The sequence below is a fragment of the Anopheles funestus genome, unplaced genomic scaffold, assembly GCF_943734845.2.
Source record: "Anopheles funestus unplaced genomic scaffold, idAnoFuneDA-416_04 scaffold_19_ctg1, whole genome shotgun sequence".
Lineage (NCBI taxonomy): Eukaryota > Metazoa > Arthropoda > Insecta > Diptera > Culicidae > Anopheles > Anopheles funestus.
In genome coordinates this window covers 59,597-73,415 of record NW_026045356.1, presented here as the reverse complement: position 1 = coordinate 73,415, position 13,819 = coordinate 59,597, and the positions used below count along the sequence as shown (strand labels likewise).

The following is a 13,819-nucleotide window of genomic DNA, read 5'->3' as shown; positions in this document are numbered from 1 at the left end:
CTAAGGTGTCTTGGCTAATGTGTCTTGGCTAAGGTGTCTTGGCTAAGGTGTCTCGGCTAATGTGTCTTGGCTAATGTGTCTTGGCTAAGGTGTCTTGGCTAAGGTGTTTGGCTAAGGTGTCTTGGCTAATGTGTCTTGGCTAAGGTGTCTTGGCTAATGTGTCTTGGCTAAGGTGTCTTGGCTAATGTGTCTTGGCTAAGGTGTCTTGGCTAAGGTGTCTTGGCTAATGTGTCTCGGCAAATGTGTCTTGGCTAATGTGTCTTGGCTAATGTGTCTTGGCTAATGTGTCTTGGCTAAGGTGTCTTGGCTAAGGTGTCTTGGCTAAGGTGTCTCGGCTAATGTGTCTTGGCTAATGTGTCTTGGCTAATGTGTCTTGGCTAATGTGTCTTGGCTAATGTGTCTTGGCTAAGGTGTCTCGGCTAATGTGTCTTGGCTAAGGTGTCTTGGCTAATGTGTCTTGGCTAATGTGTCTTGGCTAATGTGTCTTGGCTAAGGTGTCTTGGCTAATGTGTCTTGGCTAATGTGTCTTGGCTAAGGTGTCTTGGCTAAGGTGTCTTCGCTAAGGTGTCTTGGCTAATGTGTCTTGGCTAAGGTGTCTTGGCTAAGGTGTCTTGGCTAAGATGTCTTGGCTAAGGTGTCTTGGCTAATGTGTCTTGGCTAATGTGTCTTGGCTAATGTGTCTTGGCTAAGGTGTCTTCGCTAATGTGTCTTGGCTAAGGTGTCTTGGCTAATGTGTCTTGGCTAAGGTGTCTTGGCTAATGTGTCTTGGCTAAGGTGTCTTGGCTAAGGTGTCTTGGCTAAGGTGTCTTGGCTAAGGTGTCTTGGCTAATGTGTCTTGGCTAAGGTGTCTTGGCTAAGGTGTCATGGCTAATGTGTCTTGGCTAAGGTGTCTTGGCTAAGGTGTCTTGGCTAATGTGTCTTGGCTAAGGTGTCTTGGCTAAGGTGTCTCGGCTAATGTGTCTTGGCTAATGTGTCTTGGCTAAGGTGTCTTGGCTAAGGTGTCTAGGCTAATGTATCTTGGCGAATGTGTCTTGGCTAATGTGTCTTGGCTAAGGTGTCTTGGCTAATGTGTCTTGGCTAAGGTGTCTTGGCTAAGGTGTCTTGGCTAATGTGTCTCGACTAATGTGTCTTGGCTAATGTGTCTTGGCTAAGGTGTCTTGGCTAAGGTGTCTTGGCTAAGGTGTCTTGGCTAATGTGTCTTGGCTAATGTGTCTTGGCTAAGGTGTCTTGGCTAAGGTGTCTTGGCTAATGTGTCTTGGCTAAGGTGTCTTGGCTAAGGTGTCTTGGCTAATGTGTCTCGACTAATGTGTCTTGGCTAATGTGTCTTGGCTAATGCGTCTTGGCTAATGTGTCTTGGCTAATGTGTCTTGGCTAAGGTGTCTTGGCTAAGATGTCTTGGCTAAGGAGTCTTGGCTAATGTGTCTTGGCTAAGGTGTCTTGGCTAAGGTGTCTTGGCTAATGTGTCTTGGCTAAGGTGTCTTGGCTAAGGTGTCTTGGCTAAGGTGTCTTGGCTAATGTGTCTCGGCTAATGTGTCTTGGCTAAGGTGTCTTGGCTAAGGTGTCTTGGCTAAGGTGTCTTGGCTAAGGTGTCTCGGCTAATGTGTCTTGGCTAATGTGTCTTGGCTAATGTGTCTTGGCTAAGGTGTCTTGGCTAATGTGTCTTGGCTAAGGTGTCTTGGCTAATGTGTCTTGGCTAATGTGTCTTGGCTAATGTGTCTTGGCTAAGGTGTCTCGGCTAATGTGTCTTGGCTAATGTGTCTCGGCTAATGTGTCTTGGCTAATGTGTCTTGGCTAATGTGTCTTGGTTAATGGGTCTTGGCTAATGTGTCTTGGCTAATGTGTCTTGGCTAATGTGTCTTGGCTAAAGTGTCTTGGCTAAGGTGTCTTGGCTAAGGTGTCTTGGCTGATGTGTCTTGGCTAAGGTGTCTTGGCTAATGTGTCTTGGCTAATGTGTCTTGGCTAAGGTGTCTTGGCTAATGTGTCTTGGCTAAGGTGCCTTGGCTAATGTGTCTTGGCTAAGGTGTCTCGGCTAAGGTGTCTTGGCTAATGTGTCTTGGCTAATGTGTCTTGGCTAAGGTGCCTTGGCTAAGGTGTCTTGGCTAAGGTGTCTTGGCTAATGTGTCTTGGCTAATGTGTCTTGGCTAAGGTGTCTTGGCTAATGTGTCTTGGCTAAGGTGTCTTGGCTAAGGTGTCTTGGCTAATGTGTCTTGGCTAAGGTGTCTTGGCTAATGTGTCTTGGCTAAAGTGTCTTGGCTAATGTGTCTTGGCTAAGGTGTCTTGGCTAAGGTGTCTTGGCTAATGTGTCTTGGCTAAGGTGTCTTGGCTAAGGTGTCTTGGCTAATGTGTCTTGGCTAATGTGTCTTGGCTAATGTGTCTTGGCTAAGGTGTCTCGGCTAATGTGTCTTGGCTAATGTGTCTTGGCTAAGGTGTCTTGGCTAATGTGTCTTGGCTAATGTGTCTTGGCTAAGGTGTCTTGGCTAAGGTGTCTTGGCTAATGTGTCTTGGCTAATGTGTCTTGGCTAATGTGTCTTGGCTAAGGTGTCTTGGCTAATGTGTCTTGGCTAATGTGTCTTGGCTAAGGTGTCTTGGCTAATGTGTCTTAGCTAAGGTGTCTTGGCTAATGTGTCTTGGCTAATGTGTCTTGGCTAAGGTGTCTTGGCTAAGGTGTCTTGGCTAAGGTGTCTTGGCTAAGGTGTCTTGGCTAATGTGTCTTGGCTAATGTGTCTTGGCTAATGTGTCTTGGCTAAGGTGTCTTGGCTAATGTGTCTTGGCTAAGGTGTCTCGGCTAATGTGTCTTGGCTAATGTGTCTTGGCTAAGGTGTCTTGGCTAATGTGTCTTGGCTAAGGTGTCTTGGCTAATGTGTCTTGGCTAAGGTGTCTTGGCTAAGGTGTCTTGGCTAAGGTGTCTCGGCTAATGTGTCTTGGCTAATGTGTCTTGGCTAATGTGTCTTGGCTAAGGTGTCTTGGCTAAGGTGTCTTGGCTAAGGTGTCTTGGCTAATGTGTCTTGGCTAAGGTGTCTTGGCTAATGTGTCTTGGCTAAGGTGTCTTGGCTAAGGTGTCTTGGCTAAGGTGTCTTGGCTAATGTGTCTTGGCTAAGGTGTCTTGGCTAATGTGTCTTGGCTAAGGTGTCTTGGCTAATGTGTCTTGGCTAAGGTGTCTTGGCTAATGTGTCTTGGCTAAGGTGTCTTGGCTAATGTGTCTTGGCTAAGGTGTCTTGGCTAAGGTGTCTCGGCTAATGTGTCTTGGCTAATGTGTCTTGGCTAAGGTGTCTTGGCTAAGGTGTCTTGGCTAAGGTGTCTTGGCTAAGGTGTCTTGGCTAAGGTGTCTTGGCTAATGTGTCTCGACTAATGTGTCTTGGCTAATGTGTCTTGGCTAAGGTGTCTTGGCTAAGGTGTCTTGGCTAAGGTGTCTCGGCTAATGTGTCTTGGCTAATGTGTCTTGGCTAAGGTGTCTTGGCTAAGGTGTCTTGGCTAAGGTGTCTTGGCTAAGGTTTCTTGGCTAATGTGTCTTGGCTAAGGTGTCTTGGCTAATGTGTCTTGGCTAATGTGTCTTGGCTAAGGTGTCTTGGCTAATGTGTCTTGGCTAATGTGTCTTGGCTAAGGTGTCTTGGCTAATGTGTCTTAGCTAAGGTGTCTTGGCTAAGGTGTCTTGGCTAATGTCTCTTGGCTAAGGTGTCTTGGCTAAGGTGTCTTGGCTAAGGTGTCTTGGCTAAGGTGTCTTGGCTAATGTGTCTTGGCTAATGTGTCTTGGCTAATGTGTCTTGGCTAAGGTGTCTTGGCTAATGTGTATTGGCTAAGGTGTCTCGGCTAATGTGTCTTGGCTAATGTGTCTTGGCTAAGGTGTCTTGGCTAATGTGTCTTGGCTAATGTGTCTTGGCTAATGTGTCTTGGCTAAGGTGTCTTGGCTAAGGTGTCTTGGCTAAGGTGTCTTGGCTAAGGTGTCTTGGCTAATGTGTCTTGGCTAATGTGTCTTGGCTAATGTGTCTCGGCTAAGGTGTCTTCGCTAATGTGTCTTGGCTAAGGTGTCTTGGCTAATGTGTCTTGGCTAAGGTGTCTTGGCTAATGTGTCTTGGCTAAGGTGTCTTGGCTAAGGTGTCTTGGCTAAGGTGTCTTGGCTAAGGTGTCTTGGCTAATGTGTCTTGGCTAAGGTGTCTTAGCTAATGTGTCTTGGCTAAGGTGTCTTGGCTAATGTGTCTTGGCTAAGGTGTCTTGGCTAATGTGTCTTGGCTAAGGTGTCTTTTCTAAGGTGTCTTGGCTAAGGTGTCTTGGCTAATGTGTCTTGGCTAATATGTCTTGGCTAATGTGTCTTGGCTAAGGTGTCTTGGCTAATGTGTCTTGGCTAAGGTGTCTTGGCTAAGGTGTCTTGGCTAATGTGTCTCGGCTAAGGTGGCTTGGCTAATTTGCCTTGGCTAATGTGTCTTGACTAAGGTGTCTTGGCTAAGGTGTCTCGGCTAATGTGTCTTGGCTAATGTGTCTTGGCTAAGGTGTCTTGGCTAAGGTGTCTTGGCTAATGTGTCTTGGCTAATGTGTCTTGGCTAATGTGTCTTGGCTAAGGTGTCTTGGCTAATGTGTCTTGGCTAAGGTGTCTCGGCTAATGTGTCTTGGCTAATGTGTCTTGGCTAAGGTGTCTTGGCTAATGTGTCTTGGCTAATGTGTCTTGGCTAAGGTGTCTTGGCTAATGTGTCTTAGCTAAGGTGTCTTGGCTAAGGTGTCTTGGCTAATGTGTCTTGGCTAAGGTGTCTTGGCTAAGGTGTCTTGGCTAAGGTGTCTCGGCTAATGTGTCTTGGCTAATGTGTCTTGGCTAAGGTGTCTTGGCTAAGGTGTCTTGGCTAAGGTGTCTTGGCTAATGTGTCTTGGCTAATATGTCTTGGCTAATGTGTCTTGGCTAAGGTGTCTTGGCTAATGTGTCTTGGCTAAGGTGTCTTGGCTAAGGTGTCTTGGCTAATGTGTCTTGGCTAAGGTGTCTTGGCTAATTTGTCTTGGCTAATGTGTCTTGGCTAAGGTGCCTTGGCTAAGGTGTCTTGGCTAAGGTGTCTTGGCTAATGTGTCTTGGCTAATGTGTCTTGGCTAAGGTGTCTTGGCTAATGTGTCTTGGCTAAGGTGTCTTGTCTAAGGTGTCTTGGCTAAGGTGTCTTGGCTAAGGTGTCTTGGCTAATGTGTCTTGGCTAAGGTGTCTTGGCTAAGGTGTCTTGGCTAATGTGTCTTGGCTAAAGTGTCTTGGCTAAGGTGTCTTGGCTAATGTGTCTTGGCTAAGGTGTCTTGGCTAATGTGTCTTAACTAAGGTGTCTTGGCTAATGTGTCTTGGCTAAGGTGTCTTGGCTAATGTGTCTTGGCTAATGTGTCTTGGCTAATGTGTCTTAGCTAAGGTGTCTTGGCTAAGGTGTCTTGGCTATTGTGTCTTGGCTAAGGTGTCTTGGCTAAGGTGTCTTGGCTAAGGTGTCTCGGCTATTGTGTCTTGGCTAATGTGTCTTGGCTAAGGTGTCTTGGCTAAAGTGTCTTGGCTTATGTGTCTTGGCTAAGGTGTCTTGGCTAAGGTGTCTTGGCTAAGGTGTCTTGGCTAATGTGTCTTGGCTAAGGTGTCTTGGCTAATGTGTCTTGGCTAAGGTGTCTTGGCTAATGTGTCTTGGCTAATGTGTCTCGGCTAAGGTGTCTTGGCTAATGTGTCTTGGCTAATGTGTCTTGGCTAAGGTGCCTTGGCTAAGGTGTCTTGGCTAAGGTGTCTTGGCTAATGTGTCTTGGCTAATGTGTCTTGGCTAAGGTGTCTTGGCTAATGTGTCTTGGCTAAGGTGTCTTGGCTAATGTGTCTTGGCTAAGGTGTCTTGGCTAAGGTGTCTTGGCTAAGGTGTCTTGGCTAAGGTGTCTTGGCTAAGGTGTCTTAGCTAATGTGTCTTGGCTAAAGTGTCTTGGCTAAGGTGTCTTGGCTAAGGTGTCTTGGCTAATGTGTCTTGGCTAAGGTGTCTTGGCTAAGGTGTCTTGGCTAATGTGTCTTGGCTAATGTGTCTTGGCTAATGTGTCTTGGCTAAGGTGTCTTGGCTAATGTGTCTTGGCTAAGGTGTCTCGGCTAATGTGTTTTGGCTAATGTGTCTTGGCTAAGGTGTCTTGGCTTATGTGTCTTGGCTAAGGTGTCTTGGTTAATGTGTCTTGGCTAAGGTGTCTTGGCTAAGGTGTCTTGGCTAAGGTGTCTTGGCTAAGGTGTCTTGGCTAATGTGTCTTGGCTAATGTGTCTTGGCTAAGGTGTCTTGGCTAATGTGTCTTGGCTAAAGTGTCTTGGCTAAGGTGTCTTGGCTAAGGTGTCTTGGCTAATGTGTCTTGGCTAAGGTGTCTTGGCTAAGGTGTATTGGCTAATGTGTCTTGGCTAAGGTGTCTTGGCTAATGTGTCTTGGCTAAGGTGTCTTGGCTAAGGTGTCTTGGCTAATGTGTCTTGGCTAAGGTGTCTCGGCTAATGTGTCTTGGCTAATGTGTCTTGGCTAAGGTGTCTTGGCTAATGTGTCTTGGCTAATGTGTCTTTTCTAATGTGTCTTGGCTAATGTGTCTTGGCTAAAGTGTCTTGGCTAAGGTGTCTTGGCTAAGGTGTCTTGGCTAAGGTGTCTTGGCTAATGTGTCTTGGCTAAGGTGTCTTGGCTAATGTGTCTTGGCTAATGTGTCTTGGCTAAGGTGTCTTGGCTAATGTGTCTTGGCTAAGGTGTCTTGGCTAATGTGTCTTGGCTAAGGTGTCTTGGCTAAGGTGTCTTGGCTAATGTGTATTGGCTAATGTGTCTTGGCTAATGTATCTTGGCTAAGGTGTCTTGGCTAATGTGTCTTGGCTAAGGTGTCTCGGCTAATGTGTTTTGGCTAATGTGTCTTGGCTAAGGTGTCTTGGCTAATGTGTCTTGGCTAAGGTGTCTTGGTTAATGTGTCTTGGCTAAGGTGTCTTGGCTAAGGTGTCTTGGCTAAGGTGTCTTGGCTAAGGTGTCTTGGCTAATGTGTCTTGGCTAATGTGTCTTGGCTAAGGTGTCTTGGCTAATGTGTCTTGGCTAAAGTGTCTTGGCTAAGGTGTCTTGGCTAAGGTGTCTTGGCTAATGTGTCTTGGCTAAGGTGTCTTGGCTAATGTGTCTTGGCTAAGGTGTCTTGGCTAATGTGTCTTGGCTAAGGTGTCTTGGCTAATGTGTCTTGGCTAATGTGTCTCGGCTAAGGTGTCTTGGCTAATGTGTCTTGGCTAATGTGTCTTGGCTAAGGTGCCTTGGCTAAGGTGTCTTGGCTAAGGTGTCTTGGCTAAGGTGTCTTGGCTAATGTGTCTTGGCTAAGGTGTCTTGGCTAATGTGTCTTGGCTAAGGTGTCTTGGCTAATGTGTCTTGGCTAAGGTGTCTTGGCTAAGGTGTCTTGGCTAGGGTGTCTTGGCTAAGGTGTCTTGGCTAATGTGTCTTGGCTAAGGTGTCTTGGCTAAGGTGTCTTAGCTAATGTGTCTTGGCTAAAGTGTCTTGGCTATGGTGTCTTGGCTATGGTGTCTTGGCTAAGGTGTCTTGGCTAATGTGTCTTGGCTAAGGTGTCTTGGCTAATGTGTCTTGGCTAAGGTGTCTTGGCTAATGTGTCTTGGCTAAGGTGTCTTGGCTAAGGTGTCTTGGCTAATGTGTCTTGGCTAAGGTGTCTTGGCTAATGTGTCTTAGCTAAGGTGTCTTGGCTAAGGTGTCTTGGCTATTGTGTCTTGGCTAAGGTGTCTTGGCTAAGGTGTCTTGGCTAAGGTGTCTCGGCTATTGTGTCTTGGCTAATGTGTCTTGGCTAAGGTGTCTTGGCTAAAGTGTCTTGGCTTATGTGTCTTGGCTAAGGTGTCTTGGCTAAGGTGTCTTGGCTAATGTGTCTTGGCTAAGGTGTCTTGGCTAATGTGTCTTGGCTAAGGTGTCTTGGCTAATGTGTCTTGGCTAATGTGTCTCGGCTAAGGTGTCTTGGCTAATGTGTCTTGGCTAATGTGTCTTGGCTAAGGTGCCTTGGCTAAGGTGTCTTGGCTAAGGTGTCTTGGCTAAGGTGTCTTGGCTAATGTGTCTTGGCTAAGGTGTCTTGGCTAATGTGTCTTGGCTAAGGTGTCTTGGCTAATGTGTCTTGGCTAAGGTGTCTTGGCTAAGGTGTCTTGGCTAAGGTGTCTTGGCTAAGGTGTCTTGGCTAATGTGTCTTGGCTAAGGTGTCTTGGCTAAGGTGTCTTAGCTAATGTGTCTTGGCTAAAGTGTCTTGGCTAAGGTGTCTTGGCTAAGGTGTCTTGGCTAATGTGTCTTGGCTAAGGTGTCTTGGCTAAGGTGTCTTGGCTAATGTGTCTTGGCTAATGTGTCTTGGCTAATGTGTCTTGGCTAAGGTGTCTTGGCTAATGTGTCTTTGCTAAGGTGTCTCGGCTAATGTGTTTTGGCTAATGTGTCTTGGCTAAGGTGTCTTGGCTAATGTGTCTTGGCTAAGGTGTCTTGGTTAATGTGTCTTGGCTAAGGTGTCTTGGCTAAGGTGTCTTGGCTAAGGTGTCTTGGCTAAGGTGTCTTGGCTAATGTGTCTCGGCTAATGTGTCTTGGCTAAGGTGTCTTGGCTAATGTGTCTTGGCTAAAGTGTCTTGGCTAAGGTGTCTTGGCTAAGGTGTCTTGGCTAATGTGTCTTGGCTAAGGTGTCTTGGCTAAGGTGTCTTGGCTAATGTGTCTTGGCTAAGGTGTCTTGGCTAATGTGTCTTGGCTAAGGTGTCTTGGCTAAGGTGTCTTGGCTAATGTGTCTTGGCTAAGGTGTCTCGGCTAATGTGTCTTGGCTAATGTGTCTTGGCTAAGGTGTCTTGGCTAATGTGTCTTGGCTAATGTGTCTTTTCTAATGTGTCTTGGCTAAGGTGTCTTGGCTAAAGTGTCTTGGCTAAGGTGTCTTGGCTAAGGTGTCTTGGCTAAGGTGTCTTGGCTAATGTGTCTTGGCTAAGGTGTCTTGGCTAATGTGTCTTGGCTAATGTGTCTTGGCTAAGGTGTCTTGGCTAATGTGTCTTGGCTAAGGTGTCTTGGCTAATGTGTCTTGGCTAAGGTGTCTTGGCTAAGGTGTCTTGGCTAATGTGTATTGGCTAATGTGTCTTGGCTAATGTGTCTTGGCTAAGGTGTCTTGGCTAATGTGTCTTGGCTAAGGTGTCTCGGCTAATGTGTTTTGGCTAATGTGTCTTGGCTAAGGTGTCTTGGCTAATGTGTCTTGGCTAAGGTGTCTTGGTTAATGTGTCTTGGCTAAGGTGTCTTGGCTAAGGTGTCTTGGCTAAGGTGTCTTGGCTAAGGTGTCTTGGCTAATGTGTCTTGGCTAATGTGTCTTGGCTAAGGTGTCTTGGCTAATGTGTCTTGGCTAAAGTGTCTTGGCTAAGGTGTCTTGGCTAAGGTGTCTTGGCTAATGTGTCTTGGCTAAGGTGTCTTGGCTAAGGTGTTTTGGCTAATGTGTCTTGGCTAATGTGTCTTGGCTAATGTGTCTTGGCTAAGGTGTCTTGGCTAAGGTGTCTTGGCTAATGTGTCTTGGCTAAGGTGTCTCGGCTAATGTGTCTTGGCTAATGTGTCTTGGCTAAGGTGTCTTGGCTAATGTGTCTTGGCTAATGTGTCTTTTCTAATGTGTCTTGGCTAATGTGTCTTGGCTAAAGTGTCTTGGCTAAGGTGTCTTGGCTAAGGTGTCTTGGCTAAGGTGTCTTGGCTAATGTGTCTTGGCTAAGGTGTCTTGGCTCATGTGTCTTGGCTAATGTGTCTTGGCTAAGGTGTCTTGTCTAATGTGTCATGGCTAATGTGTCTTGGCTCAGGTGTCTTGGCTAATGTGTCTTAGCTAAGGTGTCTTGGCTAAGGTGTCTTGGCTAATGTGTCTTGGCTAAGGTGTCTTGGCTAATGTGTCTTGGCTAAGGTGTCTCGGCTAATGTGTCTTGGCTAATGTGTCTTGGCTAAGGTGTCTTGGCTAATGCGTCTTGGCTAAGGTGTCTTGGCTAAGGTGTCTTGGCTAATGTGTCTTGGCTAAGGTGTCTTGGCTAATGTGTCTTGGCTAAGGTGTCTTGGCTAATGTGTCTTGGCTAAGGTGTCTTCGCTAATGTGTCTTGGCTAAGGTGTCTTGGCTAAGGTGTCTTGGCTAATGTGTCTCGGCTAATATGTCTTGGCTAATGTGTCTTGGCTAAGGTGTCTTGGCTAAGGTGTCTTGGCTAAGGTGTCTTGGCTAATGTGTCTTGGCTAAGGTGTCTTGGCTAAGGTGTCTTGGCTAATGTGTCTTGGCTAATGTGTCTTGGCTAATGTGTCTTGGCTAAAGTGTCTTGGCTATGGTGTCTTGGCTAAGGTGTCTTGGCTAATGTGTCTTGGCTAAGGTGTCTTGGCTAATGTGTCTTGGCTAAGGTGTCTTGGCTAATGTGTCTTGGCTAAGGTGTCTTGGCTAAGGTGTCTTGGCTAATGTGTCTTGGCTAAGGTGTCTTGGCTAATGTGTCTTGGCTAATGTGTCTTGGCTAAGGTGTCTTGGCTAATGTGTCTTGGCTAAGGTGTCTTGGCTAATGTGTCTTGGCTAAGGTGTCTTGGCTAAGGTGTCTTGGCTAATGTGTATTGGCTAATGTGTCTTGGCTAATGTGTCTTGGCTAAGGTGTCTTGGCTAATGTGTCTTGGCTAAGGTGTCTCGGCTAATGTGTTTTGGCTAATGTGTCTTGGCTAAGGTGTCTTGGCTAATGTGTCTTGGCTAAGGTGTCTTGGTTAATGTGTCTTGGCTAAGGTGTCTTGGCTAAGGTGTCTTGGCTAAGGTGTCTTGGCTAAGGTGTCTTGGCTAATGTGTCTTGGCTAATGTGTCTTGGCTAAGGTGTCTTGGCTAATGTGTCTTGGCTAAAGTGTCTTGGCTAAGGTGTCTTGGCTAAGGTGTCTTGGCTAATGTGTCTTGGCTAAGGTGTCTTGGCTAAGGTGTATTGGCTAATGTGTCTTGGCTAATGTGTCTTGGCTAATGTGTCTTGGCTAAGGTGTCTTGGCTAAGGTGTCTTGGCTAATGTGTCTTGGCTAAGGTGTCTCGGCTAATGTGTCTTGGCTAATGTGTCTTGGCTAAGGTGTCTTGGCTAATGTGTCTTGGCTAATGTGTCTTTTCTAATGTGTCTTGGCTAATGTGTCTTGGCTAAAGTGTCTTGGCTAAGGTGTCTTGGCTAAGGTGTCTTGGCTAAGGTGTCTTGGCTAATGTGTCTTGGCTAAGGTGTCTTGGCTCATGTGTCTTGGCTAATGTGTCTTGGCTAAGGTGTCTTGGCTAATGTGTCATGGCTAATGTGTCTTGGCTCAGGTGTCTTGGCTAATGTGTCTTAGCTAAGGTGTCTTGGCTAAGGTGTCTTGGCTAATGTGTCTTGGCTAAGGTGTCTTGGCTAATGTGTCTTGGCTAAGGTGTCTCGGCTAATGTGTCTTGGCTAATGTGTCTTGGCTAAGGTGTCTTGGCTAATGCGTCTTGGCTAAGGTGTCTTGGCTAAGGTGTCTTGGCTAATGTGTCTTGGCTAAGGTGTCTTGGCTAATGTGTCTTGGCTAAGGTGTCTTGGCTAATGTGTCTTGGCTAATGTGTCTTCGCTAATGTGTCTTGGCTAAGGTGTCTTGGCTAAGGTGTCTTGGCTAATGTGTCTCGGCTAATATGTCTTGGCTAATGTGTCTTGGCTAAGGTGTCTTGGCTAAGGTGTCTTGGCTAAGGTGTCTTGGCTAATGTGTCTTGGCTAAGGTGTCTTGGCTAAGGTGTCTTGGCTAATGTGTCTTGGCTAATGTGTCTTGGCTAATGTGTCTTGGCTAAAGTGTCTTGGCTATGGTGTCTTGGCTAAGGTGTCTTGGCTAATGTGTCTTGGCTAAGGTGTCTTGGCTAATGTGTCTTGGCTAAGGTGTCTTGGCTAATGTGTCTTGGCTAAGGTGTCTTGGCTAATGTGTCTTGGCTAATGTGTCTTGGCTAAGGTGTCTTGGCTAAGGTGTCTTGGCTAAGGTGTCTTGGCTAATGTGTCTTGGCTAAGGTGTCTTGGCTAAGGTGTCTCGGCTAATGTGTCTTGGCTAATGTGTCTTGGCTAAGGTGTCTTGGCTAAGGTGTCTTGGCTAAGGTGTCTTGGCTAATGTGTCTTGGCTAATGTGTCTTGGCTAATGTGTCTTGGCTAAGGTGTCTTGGCTAATGTGTCTTGGCTAAGGTGTCTTCGCTAAGGTGTCTTGGCTAATGTGTCTCGGCAAATGTGTCTTGGCTAATGTGTCTTGGCTAAGGTGTCTTGGCTAATGTGTCTTGGCTAATGTTTCTTGGCTAAGGTGTCTTGGCTAATGTGTCTTGGCTAATGTGTCTTGGCTAAGGTGTCTTGGCTAATGTGTCTTGGCTAATGTGTCTTGGCTAAGGTGTCTTGGCTAAGGTGTCTTGGCTGATGTGTCTTGGCTAAGGTGTCTTGGCTAAGGTGTCTTGGCTAAGGTGTCTTGGCTAAGGTGTCTTGGCTAATGTGTCTTGGCTAATGTGTCTTGGCTAAGGTGTCTTGGCTAATGTGTCTTGGCTAAGGTGTCTTGGCTAATGTGTCTTGGCAAAAGTGTCTTGGCTAAGGTGTCTTGGCTAAGGTGTCTTGGCTAAGGTGTCTTGGCTAAGGTGTCATGGCTAATGTGTCTTGGCTAATGTGTCTTGGCTAATGTGTCTTGGCTAAGGTGTCTTGGCTAACGTGTCTTGGCTAATGTGTCTCGGCTAATGTGTCTTGGCTAATGTGTCTTGGCTAATGTGTCTTGGCTAATGTGTCTTGGCTAATGTGTCTTGGCTAAGGTGTCTCGGCTAATGTGTCTTGGCTAAGGTGTCTTGGCTAATGTGTCTTGGCTAATGTGTCTTGGCTAATGTGTCTTGGCTAATGTGTCTTGGCTAAGGTGTCTTGGCTAATGTGTCTTGGCTAAGGTGTCTTGGCTAAGGTGTCTTGGCTAAGGTGTCTTGGATAAGGTGTCTTGGCTAATGTGTCTTGGCTAATGTGTCTTGGCTAATGTAACTTGGCTAATGTGTCTTGGCTAAGGTGTCTTGGCTAAGGTGTCTTGGCTAAAGTGTCTCGGATAATGTGTCTTTTTTAAGGTGTCTTGGCTAATGTGTCTTGGCTAAGGTGTCTTGGCTAATGTGTCTTGGCAAATGTGTCTTGGCTAAGGTGTCTTGGCTAAGGTGTCTTGGCTAATGTGTCTTGGCTAATGTGTCTTGGCTAATGTGTCTTTGGTAAGGTGTCTTGGCTAAGGTGTCTTGGCTAATGTGTCTTGGCTAAGGTGTCTTGGCTAATGTGTCTTGGCTAAGGTGTCTTGGCTAAGGTGTCTTGGCTAAGGTGTCTCGGCTAATGTGTCTTGGCTAATGTGTCTTGGCTAAGGTGTCTTGGCTAAGGTGTCTTGGCTAATGTGTCTTGGCTAAGGTGTCTTGGCTAAGGTGTCTTGGCTAATGTGTCTCGACTAATGTGTCTTGGCTAATGTGTATTGGCTAATGCGTCTTGGCTAATGTGTCTTGGCTAATGTGTCTTGGCTAAGGTGTCTTGGCTAAGATGTCTTGGCTAAGGAGTCTTGGCTAATGTGTCTTGGCTAATTTGTCTTGGCTAAGGTGTCTTGGCTAATGTGTCTTGGCTAAGGTGTCTTGGCTAAGGTGTCTTGGCTAAGGTGTCTTGGCTAATGTGTCTCGGCTAATGTGTCTTGGCTAAGGTGTCTTGGCTAAGGTGTCTTGGCTAAGGTGTCTCGGCTAATGTGTCTTGGCTAATGTGTCTTGGCTAATGTGTCTTGGCTAAGGTGTCTTGGCTAATGTGTCTTGGCTAAGGTGTCTTGGCTAATGTGTCTTGGCTAATGTGTCTTGGCTAATGTGTCTTGGCTAAGGTGTCTTGGCTAATATGTCTTGGGTAAGGTGTCTCGGCTAATGTGTCTTGGCT

At 46.4% G+C, this 13,819-nt stretch overlaps 2 long non-coding RNA genes across 3 annotated transcripts in view; both read left to right on the top strand.

Annotated features, from left to right (window-relative positions):
• LOC125774534 (uncharacterized) overlaps nucleotides 1-13,819 on the top strand; it is a 63,261-nt gene that overhangs the window by 13,837 nt on the left and 35,605 nt on the right. The window lies entirely within an intron of this gene.
• The window catches only part of LOC125774536 (uncharacterized), a 32,226-nt gene that overhangs the window by 6,575 nt on the left and 11,832 nt on the right, over nucleotides 1-13,819 (top strand). The window contains exon 2 of the long non-coding RNA XR_007421020.1: nucleotides 7,355-7,396. This is a non-coding gene — a long non-coding RNA (uncharacterized LOC125774536). The remainder of the gene's footprint in view (nucleotides 1-7,354; nucleotides 7,397-13,819) is intronic.